General features: G+C 49.4%; 1 protein-coding gene across 4 annotated transcripts in view; it reads left to right on the top strand.

Moving 5' to 3' along the window:
- The window catches only part of MYH10 (myosin heavy chain 10), a 955,741-nt gene that overhangs the window by 787,445 nt on the left and 153,739 nt on the right, over window positions 1-14,557 (top strand). The window lies entirely within an intron of this gene.

The raw sequence follows: 14,557 nt of genomic DNA, 5'->3' as shown, positions 1-14,557 counted from the left end.
CATTGTCCAGACAAGAGTGCAGCGCTCATAACCTAAAATAACTACACTTTAAAATTATAACGCTAAAAGTATACTAAAAATGTACATAAAAAGAGATAAAATGTCAAAGTAGACAAGCAATAGTCATGGTCCTGCAGGAAATCTCTGATGTCATCAATGGAGATTGAAGCCAGGATGTACCCCTCTTCAACAGGTGATAAGGTATAGATCATTAGATTGAAAGATCCACAAAGCACACATGATCAGCTGCCTCAGCCATAGGTCGTCCGAGGGGGGCAGCATTCCATGCAGTGCCAGATGTAGAAGGAGCCATAACATCCACAAGGGGTGGCTCATAGGATGCCTCGTGTAACAACTCAGTTTCAGTGGGCACGTCCGTAAATTAACCCTCACTGAGAATATTAACAGATCCTTGTCCAGAGAAGGAACAGGCTGCACAGCAAGACACACCTTCGGTGCACATTTGAAGAAGCAACACAAGCAATGAAAAATTGGCTGCACACAAGTGAGAATCGGTCTAAAAGACAGTGACCAATTCAGTTCCAGTTCCTCCAATAATGAAGCTCTGAAATACTGCATCATGCGGCCACAACACAGGTGGGCTGGTGGGAGTTACATCACTCCGCTTTACTGAGATGGGACAGCCATTGTAAATCAATAACAGTAACAGCAGGGTGCCACCAATTAATGCCCAAGTTATTTAGAATCCACCAAAAACACTCGAAAAAAGTGAGTGAATGGCTGATGGAATAACTCCAAATACAGTCTAGAAAGAACTGACAAATCCAGAACCAACAGTTTAAAAAAACAAAATACACAATCCGGGGGAAGGGGCGCTAGAGAGCTGACAAGCAAAATGGCTGCACAGCTGTGAAGCTCCTGCGGCCCGGGAAAACTATCTGACATAATCCTCCCCCAGGAGCTGGCAATGAAGCCTGATCCAGTCTCCAACGATTTATTACCCTGTGGAGAAACACTGCCTTTGAAAACCGACATGGGGAAATGCCTCACAGAGTCACCTGAGACAAGTAAAAACAACAAGTGATGGACGGAATGCTGAACATTGTCAAACACTCACCCCCAGTCACAGATCTGGGTTTAATCCATCATTCTTTTGCTCACCATGCCACCCCAGTTTGGACCCAGCCATATGCAAATCAGTCTTGACCATGTTCCCCATGGGAACAGTCCAGCCCGAACTGCCAAGCCAGGTCCTCACTGGACCGTAAACAAGCATCCTGGGACCGGTTTCAGGGTTTCACCCCTCATCAGCCAGGCTAGCTTGAATCCAGTGGCATGGGAAGCACGGGACCCACGTCTGGGCATACCCTTCCCACTTAGGGCGACAAAGCAAAAACAACAAGTGATGGACGGAATGCTGAACATTGTCAAACACTCACCCCCAGTCACAGATCTGGGTTTAATCCATCATTCTTTTGCTCACCATGCCATGTTGTTTTTGCTTTGTCACCTGAGACAAGTGCCAGGTCGAGATGTGTGGAGGAACTGGGCCCAAAATGGCGACTGCACAGTAACGCAACCTGTCTGCCTGGCCGCAAGAGAGACGGCAGCCCTGCCCTGATTGAAACACCATGCCGTGCCAAAGAGAGGCCCAGCCTGTCCAAGTTGATAGGATGGAGCGGGCACGGCTGAGCGGGCCGGCGGGACGGCAGGGAGGTTGGGTGATGGCCGAGAGGTAAGGCCACGCGGGAGGCCAGCGAGGATGCTGAGGGACTGGGTTCTAAGGTGGCCCAGGGCTTTGAGTCGCACGGGCTGGATCTCATCCGCGGTGCCTGAGAAGTGTGCCCTACCTGTACTCGGGCACAGTTTGGTGGATGCATGGCAGCTGGCTCATCAGGCCTCGGCCTGCCACTACGGAGTGCTGCCCTTGGTGGGCGCGCTCCTGAAAGTCCTCTGTGACGGCCACGGCTGGTGTTCACGCGTTGTGGGGCTGTGGCTGTGGCTGCAGGCAGAGTTCCGATGAATAGTCATATGGCCTGCCGTCAGGCACAGCATCGCTCTTAAATGCCCGCTGAGGGCACCTGCAGCAATAATCAAGGCAGCCCTTGGTATCCTGTTCAGCTGCACACAAAGGTTCTCTGCCTGTAACAATTACGAAGACATTGAACTTGTTAGGTAGTGCTTCCACTCTACCTAGGCACGCCTCTGCACTGAGCACTCTTCGAGGAACAAATCAGGAAAAACCTACTGCAGACCTTGGTGTAGGAAGCTGGCCTGGTGTGTTGTTGGCACCTAAGGCGTTATCACCCTATACCAGGTCCCGGTATCCCCTATTAGTAAAGTGTAAGCAGTGACTAGGTCGCCATGGCTCTCTAGAAGTAGCTGTGGATGAGCAGACAAAACTTATCTAGGAGACATGAAAAGCTTATACAATACCGCTATTGTCACACAGCACTCTCAAACATGAAAGAACCACACAATGTTACAAAAATAAAGGTACTTTATTATGATAACACAAATACTAGAATACTTATAGGCAGTCCCTCCAACTGAAGGTATCTAAACACTCTAATTATATACACAGTAGCAATCAGTAAGGAGCATAAAAACAACAAGCATTGGCAAAAATATTTGATAATAGGAGGGCCCTGGGGGAGAGCCAAACCATATACTAAGAAAGTGGAATGTGAGATACAGATCCCCACCCCCCAGCTAAGAACGTGGAATCGTTAGAGGGGAGCTGGAGGAACTAGGAAGACCAAGAGGTGAGTACCAGAGTGACCTCCCCCTCCCAGTGACCAGTACAGCAGAGGTAAGTATGTGGTTTACCCCAAAACCAACAGAAGGACTTAGAAAAAGGATTGTGCTCGACATAAACCAGACTGAACCCAAGGATGGATTCCGACAGAAGAGGACCTGCAAAGGGAGGGGACCAAGTCCAGTTCATGATGGTGTGTCCGGTTGGTGCAGGAGCCACTACCCACCCTTCTGTGAATGCAGGACTGGGTCGACAAGGGACGAAGAAGACCAGCTGTGCAGCACAGGAGATGAAGAGGAGTCCCTGAAGTGATACAGATGGTGTCCCACATTGGCTGTCGGTTTTCAATTGGTCAGTGGTGCAGGAAAACCACCACAAAGCCTTACCAAATTCAGAAGAAGAAAAAGTGTTGCAAGGCTGAAGAGGACCAGCAAGGCCCATGGGACTCAACCCTTGGAGTCCAAAGAGGCCCTCAGAAGCCGGGAGAGCCAACAGAAGAGGATGCAGCCCCCAGAGGCAAACCACTGGCAGCAGGCGCCGCAAGTCGCAGTGAGGCCAAATCTGCACACCTGAAGGGGAGTCACACGTCTCTGGAGCAGTAGAGAGGAGACTGGGCTTGGCAGGAAGAAGTGCTGGGGGCCGGGACTACACGGAGCCTGAAGATCCCTTGGAGCAGGAGCACACAAGCCTTGGTAGCTGCAAGAGTCGCAGTGAGAGGGGTACTGTCCTGCAAGGAGAAACAAGGGTTTACCATCTCCCAAGTTGGACAGCTGGCAAAGGGGAACAGGGGGATCACTCCAGACGACCATCTGTGATACAGGATACATGCAGTTCCAGAGGAGAGATGATCTACGCAGTCAGTCTTCATTGCAGTTGGTGCCTGCGGATGCAGGGGAGTGACTCCTTCACTACAAGGGACATTCCTTCTTACTTCTTGGTGCAGGCTGGAGTCTCATCGACCTCAGAGGATGCACAGCCAGGGAAATGTTGCAGTTGCTGAAGAGTCCAGTTACGGTTCAAGTGACCAGAAGATGAAGTAAACGATCCAGAGGAGTTCTGGTGGAATCTTGCACCATGACTATGAGGACCCACCGAAGATGGAAACCCTGAATAGCCCAGGAAGGGGTATTGGTCAACTAGAAAGGTGACCACCTATCAAGAGGGGGCTGTGGCGTCACCTGCCTCACCTGGCCACGCAGATGCTTTCAGGGACCTCTGCATATCTTGGATTCAAGATGGCAGAACCAAGTGGCCACCTGGAGGAGCTGTGGGTACTACTGCTGGGATGAAAATGGACAGGGGAGTGGTCACTCCCCTTTCCTTTGTCCAGTTTCACGACAGAGCTTGGACCAAGGGTCCCTGGACTGGTGCAAACCGGTTTATGCAAGGAGGGCACTAACTGTGCCATTCAAAGCATACTGGTGGCTCGGAGAGGCTACCCCTCTCAAGCAATGTATCCCCTATTTCCAAGGGAAGGGGGTGTTGCCTGCTTCTCCCAGAGGAAATCCTTAGTTTTTCCTTCCCCTGCTTGAGCTGTTCAAGCAGCAGGAGGGCAGAAACCTGTCTATGGGGTGGGAGCAACGCGGGCTGTCGGAAAACCCCAGAAAACTGGTAGGAGCAATACTGGGGGTCCTCTAATGAGCCCCCAAAGTTCATGGACTCAAACCTCATCCACCACCCCAGGGGTGGTGCTCAGAGCTTCTCAAGAGGGTATCTAGGTTTGTCCATCTTGTTTCTAAAGTTGACAGGGAACTCTGGGAACATCTGAGTGACCAGGAGGCCGGAAAGGTGATGTCAGAGCCCCCTCCTGACAGGTGCTTACCTGGTGAGGTGACCAATTCCCCCTTTCAGGAAAAATTAGGGTCTCTCTCTTGGGTGGGTCCTCAGATTCGGCTTGCAAGATTCCAGCAGGACTCCTCTGCAACCTATGCTTTGAATTCTGGCCACTGGAACCGTGACTGGACCCTCCAGGAACCACCAACGCTGCTGCAAAGAAGACTCTTCTGCAACTTTTCCACGTCTCCTGCCAGCTGTGCAACATTTCTCCGGCTGTTCATCATCAGAAGACTGCAACTCTTCAGCCTGCACAAGAAGAAGGAATCTCCCTTGGAGTGAAGGTGTCACTCCGCTGCAACTGCAGGCACCTACAGCAAGCGACGACTGGCTGTGTGGATCTCCGTTCATTTTGAGCTGCTTGGATCTTGCATTACAGGTGGTGGTCTGGAGTAGTCCTCTTGGTCCTCTCTGCCAGCTTTCCAACTTTGGTGGAGGAAACCCCTTGACTTCCACGCAGGACAGCACCCTGAGCATCACATCCCTTGCAGCTGCCAAGGCTTGTATGCATCTCCTCCAAGGAATCTTCAGACGATGTGTAGCTCCAGCCCCCAGCACTCCATCCTGCAAAGCCCAGCCCCCTGTGTGGTTCTCCGGCAGCATGGGATCCTCTTTTGTAGTGCTGCATGGGCCTCTTCTGCAACTCCTGTGTCCCCGTCCTGTGGGACTCCTGCAGGTGCTGCCTCTTCTCCTATGGACTCTCTGCGACACTGAGGGTCCCCTGTGAGTCCCCCCTTCTGGGTTGAGTCCTCCTGGGCCTTGCTGGTCCCCCGCAACACCACTTTTCCACTAACCGCGAGTTTGCTTTTGCCAAGGTTTGTTGGTGGAATTCCTGCAATCTTCCTTCCAGCGTGGGACATCTGCTGCATCCATCAGGAACTCTTCTCTGGCTCCGGGGCTGCAGTGCTGACCTGTTCTTCATCACCTTCGACCAACTCCTGCACCTACAGCTGGGTGGGTAGTAATCAGTAAGGAACATAAAAACACCCCTCCAACTCCCACTGTCACTCTTGGACTTGGTCCCCTCTCTCCACACGTCTTTCTTCAGGAATCCACTGCTGGTTTTTTTTGCAGCCTTCTCTGGGTGTCTTCTTTTTCTTCTTTTCATCATTTTGGATGGTCTGGGTAAAAAACAGTGATTTACTCCTGCATTCCTGGTCTCTGGGGGGTACTGTGTTACTTAACTCTGTGGTTTTCTAGTACTCCCAGCTCACCTCTACACATTTTGCTTACCTAAGTGGGGGTACCTCATTCGCATTCCATGTTTGTAGTATATGGTTTGTGCTCCCACGGGTCACTATTGCTATTTGCACAGTTTTCTAACCTTTTCTATGCCTATTTCTGATTACTAGTGTATATATTTAGTGTATTACTTACCTCCTATTGGTGGGTTACCCTTATAGTGTTTTGTGGTGATCTGTTCCAAAAAAATAAAATCTTTATTTTTGTACAACCAAGTGTTTTCCTTCATGTGTGTAAGTGCTGTGTGACTACAGTGTTATTGCATGAGCTTTGCAAGTCTCCTAGATAAGTCTTTGCTGCTCATCCACAGCTACCTCTAGAGAGCTTGGCTTCTAGACACTGCATACACTTCACTAAGAGGGGGATACCTGGACATGGTATAAGGAGTAAGTACCATAGTTACCCACCACACACCAGGCCAGCTTCCTACACACTCCCAAATTTAAAGAGTGGCTGCGAGACTTAATACACTGTAAGGATCAATTTGAAGTATGTGCTGAGTTACTACCACCCAGTTCTAGACCCAGAAACATCTGGGAATCACTGGAGACATGCTTGCTTGCTCATCCCCCGGATTCTATAACAAGCTCCAACTGACCCCCTGATCACTGAATGGTGGCGAATAAATATGGTGCACTTTTCTGGGCCTGCATGGGGTTGACACTTACCATGGGGCTCAGCAACCCGTACATTGATTGCTTGAACATATGCTGATGTGAGTATGCTGTGGCATGTCACTGTTACCTGTTAAATCAAATACTAATAAAAAAAGTCCCAGCAGTATTAGATGTATTAAAAATTCTGCTCACCAATTCACCAAAATATTTGGGGAAGTTGGTATTTGGGACTGTATTGCCGCAGATGACCTTGTTACTTCTTGGAGGTCAAAGGTCTTTCTGGCTGATGTCAGAGTGACATAGTTTTGAAGCAGAAGAGCCTTCGGTCTTCTCAGCTTCTCAAAATTTACATTAGAAGTAGCGATGTGAGGCCTCTCTACTGCTACTTTTATCTCTTGTGTGGGGTGGAATAGCACATTGCCACACCAAGGTACAGTTTGGGAAACCAAAATCACGTAGAAGATACAAGATTTCATTCTGAAGCAGCCTTCATTACTTAGCATTTAATAAGTTTTATTCAAACGTTTCTGAAAGACTGGGCGACCACCTCCCCCCCCCCCGACCACAGGGTTCAGGGTTTGGACCCACCACAACTGAAGGGTGAAGAACAGTGCTCCTCCTCCATCTGTCTTCTTGGGGGAGCACAACAGTAGTCCCCCTCCTCTAACTGTGTCGAGGGCCCTGAGATGGGATTCTGGTGGCTCTGAGTCTTGGATTGCCAAGAGTCCAAAGATATTGCCCTGGGCCACTTTTTCCTTTTCTGTGGGGGGCTCTCAACGGCGCTTCCCATTTCCTTTTTCTGGTGGGGCCCAGAGATTGGTTCCGTGGTCCCCCCAGAACATGAACTGGCTTGGATTTTGGGATCCATAAGTTTCCAGACCTCTGGGTACAGGTGAAAGGGAGGGGTCCCACCTACGCCTCAATAATTATTAATGATCCCTTTCGTCAACCCCTGGCTCACTGCAGGGATTTTGAATACTTGGGCAGCGGAGCTCCCCACACTGTAGTGCTAGACTGGAGGCTAGGTAAAAGGTTAAATGCTTTTTCCTTGTATTTCTCGAGCTCTATTGGGCAGAACTTCTCAATCTCGGGCTCATTTTTCACTGAGTAGCCATTGAAGTGTACAAATAGCTGTTTGGATGTACATCTTTCACCTAGGCCCACACTTTCACCCCAGTTTAATATTTCCCTGGACTTTTTTGGCCAAAGGGAAGCGAAACTGCACTCTTAAGGCACAGTTCCCATTATTTATTAAGTGTCACTGAAAGGAAAACCGTAAGCTATACTGACTTTACGTGTGAGTGTTCACTAATATTATAAGGCCTACCCAAGGTCATTGTCTAACCGTGCAGAGTCCCCTGTGCGCATTTACCAGGCTGCATATGGCAGTAATCTCAAATGTGGCCCTCCCACGTGTGCACACTTACGTGCAAGTGTAACCCCCCCAAATGCTCATTACCATTGCTGCGTTGCAGCAGCCTTATTTAAAAGACAGACTTAAGAGGTAAACATGTACAGAGCGCTTACCATGTAATTACCGTGGGTGAGATACCAGTTATGAGTCTCACCCATAGTAAAAAGTCCAAACATCCCAGGATTCAGCAAAGCCATCATGTAGCTGGGGTACTAGTAATGACCAGTGTCCAGCACATGCATTTAAAATGACTTCTCTGTTCACTTACTATGTCTAAAGCAGGGGCATATCTGGTCAAGCATGTATGCCCTCACATGTGCCTTGATGCACCCTGCCTTAGGGGTAACTTACATTGGACACATGCAGTGATAGGGGACCTGGCACACAGGAATGTGTGACAGTTCATGTTTTCAATTTTGTCTGCACCAACGCACGCAGTCTGCAAGAGCAGCACTGTGTGGGATTGGTGAGGGGTCCCTGAGGGTGGCACAACTGGTGCTGCAGCCCTCATGGACCTTCCTTAGTACCCCATGCCCTAGGTACCAGGGGTACCCTTTACTAGCATCTTACAATGGTACCTGGAGAGTTTGCCAATTGTGTAAAAGAACTGTGCAGTTCTGGGGAAAGAGATCTGACACTGGGGATCTGGTTAGCAGTCGAAGCCACATCAGAAACCAGGCAAAAAGTAGGGGCTAACCATGACAAAAAGGATGCTTTCTTACAGGGTGGGACTGGCATGAAGTGTGCACGCCTCCTAATCTGCCTAATTTTCCCAACTGTCGTGCTGCCAAAAGTGGGGTCCGGATGGGAGAGATGGTCATCATTTGGAGAGGCCTGGGTCGCAGTACAATGGTGGCCAGGCCTTTGAAGCTTCCCTCTTTGGAATGTCCATCAAACATGGATGAGGTGTTAACAACCCGCCCAGTGCAGGCTTTTGTCTGTGTACCCAGAGAGCGCTGTCTCTCACTTTGGGGGGGATCAGTCAGAAACGTAACTAAGGTGGCCGAACTGGTCAGGACCAGTCAGGTTACACACTAGCAGTTGGTAGGTTTTCAGGGATCACCTCTATGGTGCCCTCTAGGTGCATGTATGGGTGAATCCAACACTGACATCAGTGTGGGTTCACCAATATGAGATGTTTGATGCCAAATATTCAGTGACGCCATCATGTAGCTGGGGTACTCGTGGTGTCCAGTGTCCAGCACATGTATTTAAAATGACTTCCCTGGTCACTTAGTGTCTGAGAATCGACAAAGTCATAGCAGGGGAATATCGGGTTGTGCAACTGTGCCCTCACATGTAATATAATGCACCCTGCCTTAGTGCTGTAAGGCCTTCTAGAGGGGTGACTTACATATAGTATATGCAGTGTTAGGACACATGGCACACGTGTTGTGTGCCATGTCCTGTTTTCACTTTGGTCTGCACCAAGACACGCAGCCTGTCATGTGCTTGGTGAAGGGTCCCTTAGGGTGGCACAATTCATGCTGCAGCACTTAAGGACCCTCTTAAGTACCCTAGGTTCCAGGGGTACCATTTGCTTGGGACTTATGGAGAGTTCTAAAGATTTTGCCAATTTTGGAAGCCATCGTTCAGTTTTAGGGAAAGAAATGTGATACTGTTGACATGGTTAGCATGAACACAGTGAAATTACATCAGATACCAGGCAAAAAGTGGGGGAACTAACCATGCCAAAAAAGTTGCTTCCTGCACTGCAATTTTCCAGAATCAAACCTGAGTTACAGCAAACAATTCTTAATGTACCATTTGTTAAAGAGCACCACTTTGGCCCACAGGGTAACATAGCTCTCAAAAAAATGGAAAAAGGACAAGGAGGTGGCTAAATCCATGGGTGCTTAACAGATCCCTGCTACTCATAGGGCCTTTTGACAGCCATTATATAAACAGGCCTCCAAATCCACAGCCACGGACACCTCGTCTTCTTATCACAAAGGCCAAGTGCAGACATCCTCCCATAGAGGCTTCTATTGGGGTTCCTATAGGGGAAACAATAATAGAGGAATAGGCCAAACTACCTCCCCGACTACTCAACACCTGTCTGGGGGTGTCTACAACAATTCTTCCCGGCCTGGCAAAACATAACATAACATCAGATCAGTTGGATATTATCCAACATGGTTACTGTCTGTGTCTCACGTTAACACCTCCAAATATCCCCCTCACTCTCACTAACTTTCTCCAGAACATCAGTCTGCTCAAACAAGAGGTTCAGGCTGTCTTAAACAAAGGAGCCATATACTTCACACCATCAAGGGACAAGAGTATACTCTCTTATCTCAATTCCATCTCAATCAATCTATTGAATTGGCATCCAGATTCTGTTGCGTAAAGAGCTCTCCACAAGTTGGAGTTAAGAGAGCGCTATGATTTCTCACCACCACACAAAGGCAGTCCTATATCTAAGATATATTGTTGAATATATCCAGACCCGTTATGCTGAAGCCAAAAGACTATTACATATTCCGTTTAGAGGCCACTCTCCTTGTAAAAAAAAAAAGGAGCAACCATGCCATTTTTAGGAAACATTCCTATAGCTGACATATGTGGGGCAGCTACATGGTCCTCACCACACACATTAACTAAGCATTATTTTGTGGATATCTAAGCGTGCCAGCAAGCTAATGTAGGCCAGGCCGTGTTACACTTTTCAAGACCACTGCAACACCCACAGGTTAGAGTCCTCTTCTTGGAAGCACTGCTTTACAGTCTATGCAGAGCATGTGTATCTACAGCCACACATGCCATCACATGGAAAATTTTACTTACCCAGTAAGCATTCTTTCCTTACAGTGAAAGTTAAATGTGAAGTGGTGAGCACTACCATTTGCTTAATTTGCAAGTATGTATAAGCCATGCAATCTGATAGAGATTTCTAGTTGCATATTTCTTACCTTAGATTCCTTATCTTAGAATTTCCCCAGGTGTCAGTCTACACCTAGAGATTTTTCTCGAGCAGTAGCCCTGCTCGCTGGTAGGTGACATTGATCGACTCCGCATCTGTCGTCGTTGTGGGTCCTATATAGTCGCCACCCCGGCGTACTGACGTCAGTTCTTTTCTTTCTGCGCCAGCCAGCGATGATCCAAAGAAAGACCTACCCCTCAGTCACCTTTTGACTGGTTTTTTTTCAACTTACGTTGAAACGTTTTGGAGTATTTCTACTCCTGGTGCACCACAGGATGCCTTCTCGTAAGACTAAGTTCAAGCCCTGCATATCCTGCCATCTGGCGATGTCTGTGTCGGATCTGAACCTTGTGTGTCTTTGGTGTCAGGAGCGTGACTACGACCCAAAGTCATGCTCCGAGTGCCGAGCTATGAATCTGAAGGCTTTGAGTGAGTGGTCCCCAAAGCTGATGGCGGCCCGGCTCTCAGCTCCACATCAGTCCTGGTCTCGGTTGTGAGGAGGATCACTGTCTCGGTTGCGGAGCCCCCCCTTTGTCATCCCACTCCAAATCCTCAGGATGATCAGGTAAGTTGAGACATAAGAAGAAGTAGAAGAAAGCAAAGTGTTCTTCAACTTCACCTCATCCGTTGGCCGATGCAGAAGCCTTATTCCTATGGGCTAGGTTACAGGTAGGAGTGGAATGGGGTGGAGGGGTGGGGGTGGGTTTGCTGGACTTACTGACGGAACTGGGTGAAGCCAGTGGACTGCCCAGATACTGGCATGCTCTCTTGCCCTACTTTGACTACGAAGGAAGGAGCTTCCTATTCAGTGGTGGTGCAAAGAGCAGTTGAGGTCCTGGACTTTGAGCTGCCTTCGGTGGCAGTCAGAACTATCCTCCTAACAGAGGTGCTTCAGCCAGGGGCTTCCTCCTCTGACCCCCTGCTTCCCTTTAATGAAGCCCTTACAGATGTCTTACTGGGTACTTGGTCCAACACCAGCACGGGGGCTGCTGTGAACAGGGCAGTTGCTCGCCGCCATCACCCTGCACCGGGTGACCCAGGGTACCTGATGTAATACTCTACCCTTGAGAACTTAGTTATCCAACCTTCCACCTACCAGGAAGCGTTCCATTTCGCACCCCCGGATAGGCAATCCGAGAGGCAGGACACACTTGGGAAGAAGTTTTCATCCACCTGCCTGGCGTTGCGGTCTGTGAACACCTCATGCCTTTTGGGCCGTCATTCCCACACACTGGTGCTGCCGCAGGTCCCGGAGGAGGCCCGGGCTGTACTTTCCCAAGCATTTGCTGATGGAGGAGACGCAGCAAAATTCACAGTACGATGTGGACTGAACATGACTGACTCACTGGGCAGAGCGGTTGATTCAACAGTGGCCATGAAGCACCATGCCTGGTTGAGGAGGTCTGGCTTTTCGGGAGATGTCCGAACTAATGTTAGAGACATGCTCTTTGATGGTACCAGTCTCTTCTGACAGATAGACTCTGGGGTTGAGCGCTTCAAGGATTCTCGTGATAGGGCCAGGTCTTTGGGCCTTGCCGAGGCCCCTTTTCTCCCTCAGTCTGCTTTTTGCCCCTTTAGTGGCTATGGAAGGGGCGACCAGTAACGTCTGTTGCGCTTCAGCCACTGCACCGTGCATGCTACCCAGCCTCTGTGTGGCCGGGGACATGGGATCCACTGTCCTTGTGGATCAGGGAGCCAGCAGTCTGGCCAGTTCCCACCCCAAACCCCTCCACCCAACCTCCTTTTGCAGCTGCCACCAAACCTTCCTAGCCAGACAATTCCTCACCAAGGAACAGTCAGGGACAGGTATAAGAGTGTTGGACTTGCAGGACGTGTATTTCCATATCTCCATCCTTCATGCCTACAGACGTTACTTGAGGTTCATGGTAGGCCACGATCACCTTCAGATCACTATGCTTCCTTTTGGCCTTACCAGCGCCCTCTGGTATTCACCAAGGTGATAGCAGTGGTCATAGCTCAACTGCGTAAGTCAGTGGTTTCAGTCTTCCCCTAGCTTGACGAGTGGCTGTTGAAGGCAGGCTCTCCCCAGGCTGTTGTATCCCACCTCCATACTATGTCAGACCTCCTGCATTCGCTGAGGTTCACTATAAACTTTCTGAAGTCACACCTAACTCCCTCTTAGAAGCTCCCTTTCATCTGAGCTATTCTGGACACCAATCAGCGAATCAGGGAAACTCAGGCTATGATACTGATGTTTCAGCCTCTATCCTGGATTTCAGTGAGAATGACTCGGAGGCTGCTGGGCCTCAAGGCCTCCTGCATCCTGTTGGTGACGCATGCCAGGTGGCATATACGGACTGTGCAGTAGGGCCAGAAGTGGGTGCAGCATCAGGGAAATCTCTCCGACATGGTCCAGATCTCAAAGGGAACTGCATGAGATCTACAGTGGTGGCCAACGAACCACAATTGGGTCAGAGGCAGATCCATCCCTCTCCCTTCCCTACCCAGATTTGACAGTACTAACATGTGCCTCACTCCTGGGATGGGGCGGCCACCTTGAAGAGCCGGAGATCAGAGGCATCTGGTCTCCGGTAGAGTCCGGACTCTACGTCAACCTGTGAGCGCTCCAGGCAATAAGACTAGCATTGAAAGCATTTCTTCCCTCTCTCAAAGGTAAGGTAAGGTAGTGCAGGTGTTCACAGACAATAACGCCACTATGTGGTAGTGCAACAAGCAGGGTGGCGTGGGGTCGTGGACCCCTTGTCAAGAGGCTCTGCACCTCTGGACATGGCTGGAACAACTGGGTATTTCCCTGGTGGCTCAACATCTGGCAGGCTCTCTAAATGCCAGAGCAGACAAACTCAGCTTGGTCGATGACGAATGGTGTTTCCATCTGGAGGTGGCACAAGGTCTCTTTCAGCAGTGGGGAGAGTCATGGTTGGATCTGTTTCCCTTCGCAGAGAACGTGCAATGTCCGCAGTATTGCGAATTGGAATTTCCTGTGCAGCACTCGCTCGGCGATGCTTTTTGTCATGAGTGGAGCTCAGTCCTCCTTGTAAGTCGTTCCTCCTATACCACTTCTGCCCAGAGTTCTCAGGACGATCAAGTACAAGCGGTCCCAAGTAATTCTTATGGCTCCAGACTGGACACAAAGCCTCTGGTATCCTGAGCTACTGAGTATGGCCATTGATCCTCTGATCAGACCGCCCCTTCGGGAGGATTTTCTGTCACAGCAGCATTGGAGGGTTCTCCTCCCAAACCTGTCCAGTCTCTGCCTTTTTGCGTTTAGATTGAGCAGCAACAGTTGACAGCTTTTGACCTTCCGCCCAAAGTCTGTAACGTTATCTTGGCAGCCAGGCATCCCTCCACCAAAACGGAATAAGCCTATTGATGGTAGAAATTTGTGGCATCATGCACAGTCAAGTCTTTTGACCTCCTTTCTGCCCCTCTTTCTGAGATTTTGTTGTTTATCCTTTCTCTGGCCCAGGAGGGCACTGCTATGGGCACTCTCAAAGGTCATCTGTCTGCTATTTCTGATTTTTGGGATTGCCTGATCAACCTTCCTTGTTTAACTCTCCAATTATAAATAGGTTCCTTAAAGGGCTCACTAATATGTTTTCTCTATCTCCATTCATTATGCCCCAATAGGATTTGAATTTAGTTTTAACATTTCTAATGTGCGCTCCTTTCAAGCCTCTCCACAATAGTCCTCTCAGGCTTCTCACTTAAAAACAACCTTCTTTGGGGCCATTACATCTGCCCGCAAGGTTAGTAAGCTGCAGGTATTGTCATCTGAGCCTCCCCACCTTTCCATCTATCCTGGCAAAGTGGTGCTTCACACTAGGGCC

Source organism: Pleurodeles waltl, chromosome 7 (genome assembly GCF_031143425.1).
Source record: "Pleurodeles waltl isolate 20211129_DDA chromosome 7, aPleWal1.hap1.20221129, whole genome shotgun sequence".
Classification (NCBI taxonomy): domain Eukaryota; kingdom Metazoa; phylum Chordata; class Amphibia; order Caudata; family Salamandridae; genus Pleurodeles; species Pleurodeles waltl.
This window is presented reverse-complemented; position numbering and strand designations above follow the sequence as displayed.